Genomic DNA, 11,735 nt, shown 5'->3' on the forward strand with positions numbered 1-11,735 from the left:
CTGCCCCTGGACCCTGCTACCTGCCTCATCCAGTGGTCCTTTACAAATAAACACCTGCTGCGCCCTGCGCTTGAAACCAGCTCTCTGTCTCCCATCGTGTTCATTACAAGATCTGTATATAATGACGAGATGCTCATGTCTCAGCTCTAACGATGCGAGTTGTTGTCCCAAAGGCTGGAAGGCAGGCAACAAGTTTAGGTCCAAAATAGGCCGATAGAAACGCTGGTCCTCGCTACATATTTGTCGCCAGACCCACTGGCTCCAGGTCATCTATACGTCTTTGCTAAATAAAGCTCCGCCTTATCTCAGCTCCCTGTTCACCATAACAACACCCACCCATAGCACGCGCTCCAGCAGCTATAACTCACTGGTCATCCCCAAAGCCAACACCTCCTTTGGCCGCCTTTCCTTCCAGTTCTCTGCTGCCAATGACTGGAACGAATTGCAAAAATCGCTGAAGTTGGAGACTTATGTCTCCCTCACTGACTTTAAGCATCAGCTATCTGAGCAGCTTACCGATCGCTGCAGATGTACACAGCCCATCTGTAAATGGCCCATCCAACTACCTATCTCATCCCCATATTGTTTTTATTTACTTTTTATGCTCTTTTGCACACCAGTATTTTTACTTGCACATCATCATCTGCACATCTATCATTCCAGTGTTAATTTGCTCAATTACTTCGCTACTATTGGCCTATTTATTGCCTTAACTCCTTACTCCATTTGCACACACTGTATATCGATTTTTCTATTGTTGTTACGTTCGTTGATGGAATGATCGGACAAAGGTGCATCGTGGTAGGCGTACATTTTAATTTATTAAATGAACACCGAAAAAACAACAAAAACAACAAATACGAAACGTAACGTCGAGTAGGGCTAAACAGCACAGTACCAAAAACAAGATCCCACAAACTACAGGTGGAAAAAGGCTGCCTAAGTATAATCCCCAATCAGAGACAACGATAGACAGCTGCCTCTGATTGGGAACCATACCCGGCCAACAAAGAAATAGAAAACATAGATTGCCCACCCTAGTCACACCCTGACTTAACCAAATAGAGAATAAAATAGGATCTCTAAGGTCAGGGCGTGACAATTGTGTTATTGACTGTACTTTTGTTTATCCCATGTGTTGTTGTTTTTTGTCGCACTGCTTTGCTTTATCTTGGCCAGGTCGCAGTTGTAAATTACAATTTGTTCTCAACTGGCCTACCTGGTTAAATGAAGGTGAAAAATAAAATAAAAAATTGGGCTTATTTTGGACAGATTTTGGCGAGAGTGAAACCTCTTGCTTCACCTCTTCCTCTATGTTTACACACACACCAAGCCCCTCCCCCTGCCACTCACACAAGAAAGATGAGAGATCACTTCTCTTCTTCTCTGACAAGTGGTTTCAATTTGCTATTTGCATTTGAGGTTTGGTCCAACAGAATTGGTCATATGGACACTGAAACACATTGAGACATTATTTTACTGTAATAGAGGATAAGTTACCCTTTCTAATGATACTGTTTTTTATGTCTCAACTCCTCGAATTGCGCGCAGAGCAGACACTACTAAAACGGGAGTATCAACCAACATTGATTCTAGAAAATGTATGCTCAGTTTGTCACGCGCGTCGTTGGGGTACCACGTACTACCACTATCAGCATTTTAGCCTGACTGTTATACTAGCTGTCTAGTCCGTGTTTTATAAATGGGCAATAAGCATAAAGCACAATTATATAAGGAATTGGCAACTCGTTCTCAAAGTAATAAGGAACTTGATTTCTATTTCTGAACAAAGTGGACAGGGTCAGTCTAGCATGCTGTTTAAACAGTTGAGATGGACAGAAGGGTGTGTTCATAACAATTCAACTGTTCTACCTTGTTAGATATAAAACAGATCCAAATTGGCTAAACTTAAACTATGAAGATTCCTATAAAGATTAGCTGGCTAATCACTAGCACGTGGGCTTGTGCTTGAGAGATTGTTTATGAGACCTGTGTTAATTTTCTAGAATGCCTGCTACAAGAAGTGAATGTGCATTATGCATGGTTCTGGTTAAATTTGTAACAGAAAGGGCTTTTTCATAGACCGACTTGAAAGCCAGATCAATGATTATTGCAAAAAAAAAATGGGATAAAATGATTTTATTAATAGTGGATCTTATGGTTGTTGGATGCTTTTATTTGACCTAGGTAGAATTTTACAAGCCCTGAATTCATTCGATTTTTGCTGGCTGTTTGAAATGCAGGCTATTTGACCTTTAATCGTACAACAAAGTTTATTTAGAAAAAAAAAACTGAGCTATATATCGTGAAGTTTGAAAAAAATMGACATATGATTTTCAGGCCATATCGTCCAACCTTAACGCACATACACTATAGTCCAATCAGACCTGTGTTATTCTCCAAGCCTAGACACATCCCTAGTCTTCTGTTATGCTGTGTTTTCTTATTGATAATACCATGGCTGGGACTCACAGTTCTATAGGGTACAGTAGTAGAGTCATTACAGAGGTCAGGCGTTGAAGCTCCTTCTACTCTGTAGTTCCCAGTCTATGCTAGTCACTATAGTCTATGGGCTGTGTTTATCTTCCTGTGTTTCATTAGATTGTGCTTACCGGCTTTCTTTCCTGCAGCTCACTGAGCAATGTGGTGACTGCTCTGCTGGGGCCAGGGCTCTGTCTGTCTGTATGTCTGTCTCTGTCTCAGGAGCTCAAGGCTTGCCTTTAACTTGATAACTTTGTCTCTCCTTTCACACTCATTTAGTCTGTCTGTGGCAGTGTGTGTGTCTTTGTCTTACTATTGTGTGTGTGTGTGTGTGTGTGTGTGTGTGTGTGTGTGTGTGTGTGTGTGTGTGTGTGTGTGTGTGTGTGTGTGTGTGTGTGTGTGTGTGTGCGTGCGTGCGTGCGTGCGTGCGTGCGTGTGTGAGACCCGACCAACCATGCAATCAGCACATCCTGTGTTTAAAATGTTAATATGCGGCAGGGTGGCAAAGACTGTTTGAGTCATGAAGTAATGTACTGATTTTCCGAGCCATAACGCGGAGCTAGGCTGGTCATGAGGACACACAGGTACACACACACACACACACACACACACACACACACACACACACACACACACTGTGCGTGTCTGCTCTCCACACAGGAATCAGACAGCATTACAGGTTCCCAGCAGAACAAGATCAGACAACACTATCCCCGGCCTCAGAGTCAACAGGACTTTAAACATGGTTACTACATGGTGTTTGAAGTCAATGTCAGAATAACAGCCTCTATGACTTTACTATTTACCACACTACTATTTATGGTGGACTGTCTCACCTTTACCTTGGCATGGGATGAGTAGGTTCAAGTTGGCGTGATGTGCCAGCTGAGATGACCACTCGGCCACATCTTCATTCAACCTCTGTTCTGCCCGCCACTGGACAGGCCTGGGAGGAAGCGTGCCTCATGGTGCAAATATGTGGTCTCCAGCCACGCACAGACTAGTGCTCCACAGAGCTCCCCATGAGAACCCTCAAACCCTCATTCACCACAGCATGACGGCAGGATGGCATGCAGGACAGCAGGACGGCAGGCAGGAAGGACAGCAGGCAGGCAGGATGGCAGGCAGGACGTCAGGCAGGACGTCAGGCAAACAGTACGGCAGGCAAGAAGGACGGCAGGCAAGCAGGACGGCAGGCAGGATGACAGGTATGGCGGCAGGCAGGACGGCAGGCAGGATGGCAGGTAGGACGGCAGGCAGGACGGCAAGTAGGACGGCAGGCAGGACGGGAGGCAGGCATGAAATGTCAAATATAGTATCTGCTGCTGCGTTAAGAGCCTGTTATTCAGTCAGGCCTGGAAAGAAATGATAGCCTGGACATTCCTCTGTACGAACATGTCAAAGCAAATACAGCTAAATTGCACTCTGTTTTCTATAAAGTCTCAGCTCATCGTATCCACTTCTATTAAAATAACTGCTGTTTCAGTTACAAAGAGTAATAACTGTTGTTTCAGTTAGACGGTAATACTCTAGTTTACACTCCTTTTTTAGACAGCTTTGTTAGCTGTCTCCGCTGCTTCACTTTTTATATTCAGCCTCTCAGTCGCCTAGTGTAATGACAGCCTTTCACTTCCACGCTGTGCGTATGTGTGTGTATGCGTACCTCTGTGTGTGTTTGTGTCTTAGCATTTTTGTGGTGTTCTAGGCTGTGTGACGACTGGGTCCTCTGTAGCAGTCTTGTTTTGGGGCTCTTTCAAGGGGGGCTGGCAGTCTCTCTCTCTCTCTCTCAGAGCTTGGCAGCATAGGAGTGTAGTTAATATGTATGAGAGTAGATTATAATGTAACCCTGCTCCTCAGACATACTCTGTTACAGATCTATCAGGCCCTGCTCCTCAGACATACTCTGTTACAGATCTATCAGGCCCTGCTCCTCAGACATACTCTGTTACAGATCTATCAGGCCCTGCTCCTCAGACATACTTGTTACAGATCTATCAGGCCCTGCTCCTCAGACATACTCTGTTACAGATCTATCAGGCCCTGCTCCTCAGACATACTTTGTACAGATCTTATCAGGCCCTGCTCCTCAGACATACTCTGTTACAGATCTGTCAGGCCCTGCTCCTCAGACATACTCTGTTACAGATCTGTCAGGCCCTGCTCCTCAGAATACTCTGTACAGATCTATCAGCCCTGCTCCTCAGACATACTCTGATACAGATCTCTGTCAGACCCTGCTCCTCAGACATACTTTGTTACAGATCTATCAGGCCCTGCTCTTCAGACATACTCTGTTGAGAGTATAGAATAGACAGTCTAATAGTAGCAGTTCTATTGGCTATAATTAACACATTCTTCCTGCCCTAGTTACTGTGGTACTGCTTGTTTGTTATGGTTGTCACATCTCTCAGACCTTACAGAGGCATCTGGAGAAATGTGGTTTCAACTGCTGTCATTACCTCTAATTAGCTACAAAGCGGTTGAATAACTCTGAGGTCCAGGCCAGACACTGGTTAGCTGACCGAGCAACAGACGGAGCGTCAAACAATAACAGGTTGGAGGAACTGGCGATGTGTTTGATTGTGTAATGATAGTGTAAACAGAGAGAGGGTCCTGAAGCAAACACAAAGCTAGCTGACCACCCTGACCCCCCCCCCCCCCCCCAGGCTAACTTCTCCCTGGGAGTATCATAAATACTATGGGAAAAGGGAGTGAGGAGGAGGAGGAGGAGGAGGGAGGACAGGGAGGATGGAGGAGGAGGGAGGAGGACGGGGAGGAGGAAGGAGGACAGGGAGGAGGGGGAGGAGGATGGAGGACGGGGGAGGAGGAAGGAGGACAGGGGAGGAGGAGGAGAGGATGGAAGAGGGAGGGAGGAGACGGGGGAGAGGAGGGAGGAGGAAGGTGGACAGGGGAGGACGGGGGAGGAGAAGGAGGACAGGGAGGAGGGGGAGGAGGAAGGAGGACCAGGGCGAGGACGGGGAGGGAGTAGGGAGGAGGAAGGAGGACAGGGGGAGAGGGGGAGCGGAGGATGGAGGACGGGGAGAGAGGAAGGAGGATAGGGAGGAGGGGGAGGAGGATTGAGGACGGGGGGAGGAGGAAGGAGGACGGGGGAGGGGGTTTTGGCTGGACATTGATGACTATAGATAATAATATAATGCAGGCTGTGGGGTCAGGCAGGTGTCATGGCACATTAATTAAAAGCCAGGTGATTGATTTGACCAGGAGATGATCGATAGCTGACCTCCCGCCCTGCCTCCCACAATCCATCAATACCCCAGCCGGCCCGGGTGGAGAGTATATGTCTATGTGTGTGGGTGTTATCTCACTGCACATTTTTGTGTTGTTTTAGGCTGTGTGACGAATGGGTGCTTTGGCTCTGGCAGTCTTGTGTGGTTGCTTGGTGAGGCTAGCTAGCCTAGCGGTCATGGCCCCTCCACTCAGTCTTCCAGGGGACTAGTAGACTAACGGAATCAGCTGGACTCCTCAGGTCTGTCTCCCACTCTGCCCTGCTCGGTGGGGGGAAGAGAGAGGGGAGGAGAGGGGTGAGATAGGCTCCTACGTCTGCCTCCCTGTCTCCTTCACTGCAGGCAGCATATCCTCCTCACTCCTCCGGGAGTAACGGCCGGTTAGTTTCACCCCGACGCGGCCTGCCTGCTTTATTGTCCCTTCATTGTGGATTACTGTTATTGAATTATGGACGAGTCCCGTCACTCTGCTCCGGAAGGAAGTCTCAGACCCTCACAGGGCTACTGAAGCATGGCTGCATGGCCTCAGCTCCACCTATAGCCCCACCTCAACCCCAGCCCCTTGCAGCTCCAGCTAATGGTGAAGGTAGTGTTGAGTATGAAGGCAGGATCTGGCACGTTGCTTTATTCCACACTATGATATACTGTCTTCGACCTCATGACTCAGACACAGCTCAGACGTTTCAATGAGAAAGAAATATGGGGAGAAGGGGGATTATATAGAGAAAGAGAAAGGCATATTCAGATGAGGGAATATAGAGACATGAAGAGATGCTTGACATTCCACTCTACTGCCTGTCTGCCCTCCCCAGCCAGCTTGGCTGTCAGTGTATGTATGCCCCCTGCCCTGAGGACCCCTACACCCCCCACCCCTCACTGGGGGTCTGGCCACACACACACACACKCCCCAGAGACGTGTTCAATAGAGGGGCACGGAAGTTGGTGGCATGCTTTTCAGACACAGACCAACCATGCTCACTGTGTCTCCTCATTGGTGCTCAATGTGTGATGTTGCCATACCGCAAAGAGAGAGGCTACACAGTCACTTGCCCCTGTCTGTTACCTCTCAGTCATCCACTCTCATCCCCCTCTCATCCTTCCCAGGTCTCTCTGGTCTCTTAGTCTCTTTGTAAGGAAATAAGATTACCTAACTGTAATTCAGACCAGCATTAGGCAGGTGATCCTGGCTTTGCTGATGTCTGTACAGTTGTGTGGGTCCTGCAGACTAGACATACCATGTGTTTCTGATTGGGATTGAGGTTTTCATAATGAAAGACTTTGATTGTTGTTGTTTTTCTTGCTGGCGTTGTACTTAAAGGTGCACTATGCAGAAATTGCTCCGCCATTTCCTGGTTGCTAAAATTCTAATAGTTTGCCTAATTTCAGTTTAGGTGACAAAAAACAAGCAAGTATAGTGTAGAGAATCATTGTACCATCTAAACTGCTGTGAAATATATTTTCTATAACCCAAATATAGTATTTTCAGCTGTTTGAAGCTGGTGTACAAAACCGAAAGTAAAAGAGGGAAAAACTAAACTTAAGAACGGGAAGCATAGAAATTGTTCACATAGAACATATCTACCGCTTCTTAGACTTGCTTTCAATGAGAATGACAGATCTATAACACACATTTGTATGTGAATTGGTCGGGTTGCCCAAAAAGTTACATATTGCAGCTTTAAAAGATGATTGTGTGATAACCTTTTTAGAGACACCCTATTCTGCCAAATCTGAAGCCCCACACACTCTGAAGCGCCACACACATACACCTCTCCCCTGTCATGTGACCTAGGTGTCACCCTGTCCCTTGGTTGCCCCTAGGGAGCTACACCCACTGCAAATAAACGGAAAACATATAGGCCTACCATGTGTAAACTCCTGTACACACACCCAGCCATTTCCACTGAAGACAGATAGCGAACACATAAACTCAACAGCCAAGAGGAACATTACAGTTTGTTCCTTAAAGGGGAATTTCACCCTGGGGAAATCTAGGCTTGTTTTCATCATGTCTGAGGAATTTCTAGTACAGTGAGATAATAATCACACATAATTGCCCAGGAGGAAGGCAGGTCAGGGCTTCGCGCACTGAATGATACACCGTATGGCGGCTTCCGGTGTAGTGATGGGGGGGAGATCTAAAACTACATGCAGTCCTTCTTTGTGGCATTTCGTGAAGGCTCTATGTCATACTGATCACACTATACGTTTTTGTGGGTGTAGATATGATTGTCCTTGTTCGATAGAGCCAGTGTACGTCTTTCAGCCATGTTCCTATCTGCTTGTGTTGGGCGGTGTTTTGTGCTCTGGCCCCCGTCCCTCCCACAAGGCAGGCTTTTTTCAAAAGGAGGCAGACACTAACAACAATCCTTTGGGCAAAACTGAAAGAACTGACCAGATGCAATGGCTTCCAGTGATTCCTCTCATCAACACGAATTTGACGATGGAGCATCTGTTAGCTACATGGTGACATTCAACCATACATGTTTCAACCGGATTATAGCAAAGAGGATTCGAAACAAAGAGTTGGATTTAGCTAATGTTAGAAGCTCAGCTACAGCCAATTCCAGCACCAAGAGTGCAGATGACAAATACAGTGTCTACCTAAGAAAAGGTGGTCCTAGGTGGTCCTGCAAACCACCTAGCTAGCTAACTTTAATATACCTACTAAACTCATATTGTGTTTTGCTGGCTAACATACTACAGTGTTACAGTTTGCTAATTTAGCTAGCTATATAACTAGCTAGGTAGCTAGCTAACTAGCTAAGTTAGCGAGCTAAACAACTACCGTTAGCCATATATATGACTAAAAAGAGGAGATGGCTTCCCAGTGGGTGGAACTGGTTCCCAAGTGGGTGGGTCTATGCCCTCCCAGGCCCACCCATTGCTGTGCCACCCTGCCTAGTTACTCTGTACAGTAATCCATAGATTAGGACCTAATTTATTTATTTCAATTGACTGATTTTCTTATATGAACTGTAACTCAGTAAATATAAAAAAGTTTGCATGTTGTGTTTATATTTTTGTTCAGTATATTTCTATTTGGCTAGATTGTTGTAAATGTAATCTCTCTAAATGTAATTTAATGTATGCATGTTCAACTAGTCAACCCTAATGTTGATGTTATGCTGGTAATGTTCAACTAGTCAACCCTAATGTTGATGTTATGCTGGTAATGTTCAACTAGTCACCCTAATGTTGATGTTATGCCGGTAATGTTCAACTAGTCAACCCTAATGTTGATGTTATGCCGGTAATGTTCAACTAGTCAACCCTAATGTTGATGTTATGCCGGTAATGTTCACACTAGTCAACCCTAATGTTGATGTTATGCCGGTAATGTTCAACTAGTCAACCCTAATGTTGATGTTTATGCCGGTAATGTTCAACTAGTCAACCCTAATGTTGATGTTATGCTGGTAATGTTCAACTAGTCAACCCTAATGTTGATGTTATGTGGTAATGTTAACTAGTCAACCTCTAATGTTGATGTTATGCCGGTAATGTTCAACTAGTCAACCCTAATGTTGATGTTTATGCCGGTAATGTTCAACTAGTCAACCCTAATGTTGATGTTATGCGCGGTAATGTTCAACTAGTCACCCTAATGTTGATGTTATGCCGGTAATGTTCAACTAGTCAACCCTAATGTTGATGTTATGCGGTAATGTTCAACTAGTCAACCCTAATGTTGATGTTATGCCAGGTAATGTTCAACTAGTCAACCCTAATGTTGATGTTATGCCGGTAATGTTCAAACTAGTCAACCCTAATGTTGATGTTATGCGGTAATGTTCAACTAGTCAACCCTAATGTTGATGTTATGCCGGTAATGTTCAACTAGTCAACCCTAATGTTGATGTTATGCTGGTAATGTTCAACTAGTCAACCCTAATGTTGATGTTATGCTGGTAATGTTCAACTAGTCAACCCTAATGTTGATGTTATGCGGTAATGTTTCAACTAGTCAACCCTAATGTTGATGTTAGTGCCGGTAATGTTCAACTAGTCAACCCTAATGTTGATGTTATGCCGGTAATGTTCAACTAGTCAACCCTAATGTTGATGTTATGCCGGTATGTTCAACTAGTCAACCTAATGTTGATGTTATGCTGGTATGTTTCAACTAGTCAACCCTAATGTTGATGTTCTGCGGTAAGTGCAACTAGTCAACCCTAATGTTATGTTATGCTGGTAATGTGTCAACTAGTCAACCCTAATGTTTGATGTTATGCTGGTAATGTCAACTAGTCAACCCTAATGTTGATGTTATGCTGGTAATGTTTCAACTAGTGCAAACCAACCCTAATGTTGATGTTATGCTGGTAATGTCAACTAGTCACCCTATAATGTTGATGTTATGTCTGGTAATGTTCAACTAGTCAACCCTAATGTTGAGTTATTCTGGTAATGCTCATTACTTCAGGCTAATGTTCATGTCTATTGCCGAATGTCCTTAAATGTTTGATGGTAATGTTCAACTAGTACCCTAATGTGTGATGTTATGCCCGGTAATTGTTCACTAGTCAACCTAAGTTGATCCGGTTATGCTGCGGGTGCGGTCTTGGGCCGGCTGTTAACTTTGTTTTCACTTTAGTCAATCGCCGCCAGGAACACTAATGCCTCATTGGATTGGTTTGGTACCTGGCCGTGGTTAATGTTCAACTTAGTAACCCTAATCTTTGATGTTCTGCCGGTATCCGTCACTCAACTACGATACAAGGGCTATTTTAAACACCCTAAATGTTTGATGTTATGTCTGGTAAGTTCAACCGCTCAGTAACAACTCCCTAACACCAAATGTTTGAGCCGATCCGTTATGCACCATGTGTTGGAGGTTCAAATGCGGCCAAGCTCGGTATTGTTGGCTTACATCTGTCAACCCTAAAGTGTTGAAATGTTTGCTGTGTAATGCTTCCATAGAACCGCGTACGGGCTCAACCCCTAACTGCTTGATGTCTATTGTAATATATTATTCGCTGCGTATCACTGGCATTCAAAAACACACTGGAGTGAGGGTCACACACTAGACCGCACAAAACAGGCCACCTGTGATTGAGTGTTATCTGGTATGTGTTCACAACTGTCAACCCTACTGTTGATGTTACCTGAAGTAAGGCCCCTGCCGCTATATCCGCTCTCTCAACTCTACTACAGCTTGAAGCAGAGACTTGGGCCCCTTTGGTTTAGCCGCCACACCTTGGTCTGCTCTATGTTGAGGGGCGGGTGGTGTGTATTACAGGGGCCGGGGATCGCACCCGGGGTCTGTTAGTGAACGCCTCTAAGCCCTGCGAATGCAGTTCTACGACCATGGCACCCTCGGGCCGCTTTCTTTCCACTTGAGGAGCAGGAATACATTCACTTCACCCAAACACAGATGCTTGAATTGGATTACAATATCAAGGTCTCTTTCATTCTGAAGGATTGTACGAATTTGTAACTTAGGTTCCAAATAGAAATGTTAGGTAATTTCCCTATTGCACCGCATATTCTGCAGCGTTATATCGCCATTATAGAGCTAGGTCTCCACTAATGTATGGGAAGAATGTTGTACACTCGAATATGTAGCTTAGGTACTCGTGGAACTTGTGCTTATTTACGGATTGGATACGAGAACATTAATCTGTATAATAATTGTAATACATACTTTCAGGTTTGCCAAATAGTCCTATTTTAACTTATCATCGCGTTGCTAGCAGTTTCTAAAAAGTGTTGCACTAATGGAAATTTTTAAATGAACATACTGGTATATCCATTTTGCAACAATATCAAATTGTACAGGTAGTGGTACAGAGTAGCATCAGGCTGTCATGTTTGATGAATGATTCATAGGGGATTCGCATGACGAGAGCTTCAGTTGGAGTGTATGCTTAGACAAGCAACGCGACCCGCAGGTGGGCCGTGCACACGCGTAATGTGTTTCACTAAGTCAACACACGGTCAAAGTGTATGGAAAACTCAGGGTGGTTAAGATGTGTACGAGAGTGTAGTAAGCGCCCAAGGGTAATA

The sequence above is a fragment of the Salvelinus sp. IW2-2015 genome, linkage group LG7, assembly GCF_002910315.2.
Source record: "Salvelinus sp. IW2-2015 linkage group LG7, ASM291031v2, whole genome shotgun sequence".
NCBI classification, from domain to species: domain Eukaryota; kingdom Metazoa; phylum Chordata; class Actinopteri; order Salmoniformes; family Salmonidae; genus Salvelinus; species Salvelinus sp. IW2-2015.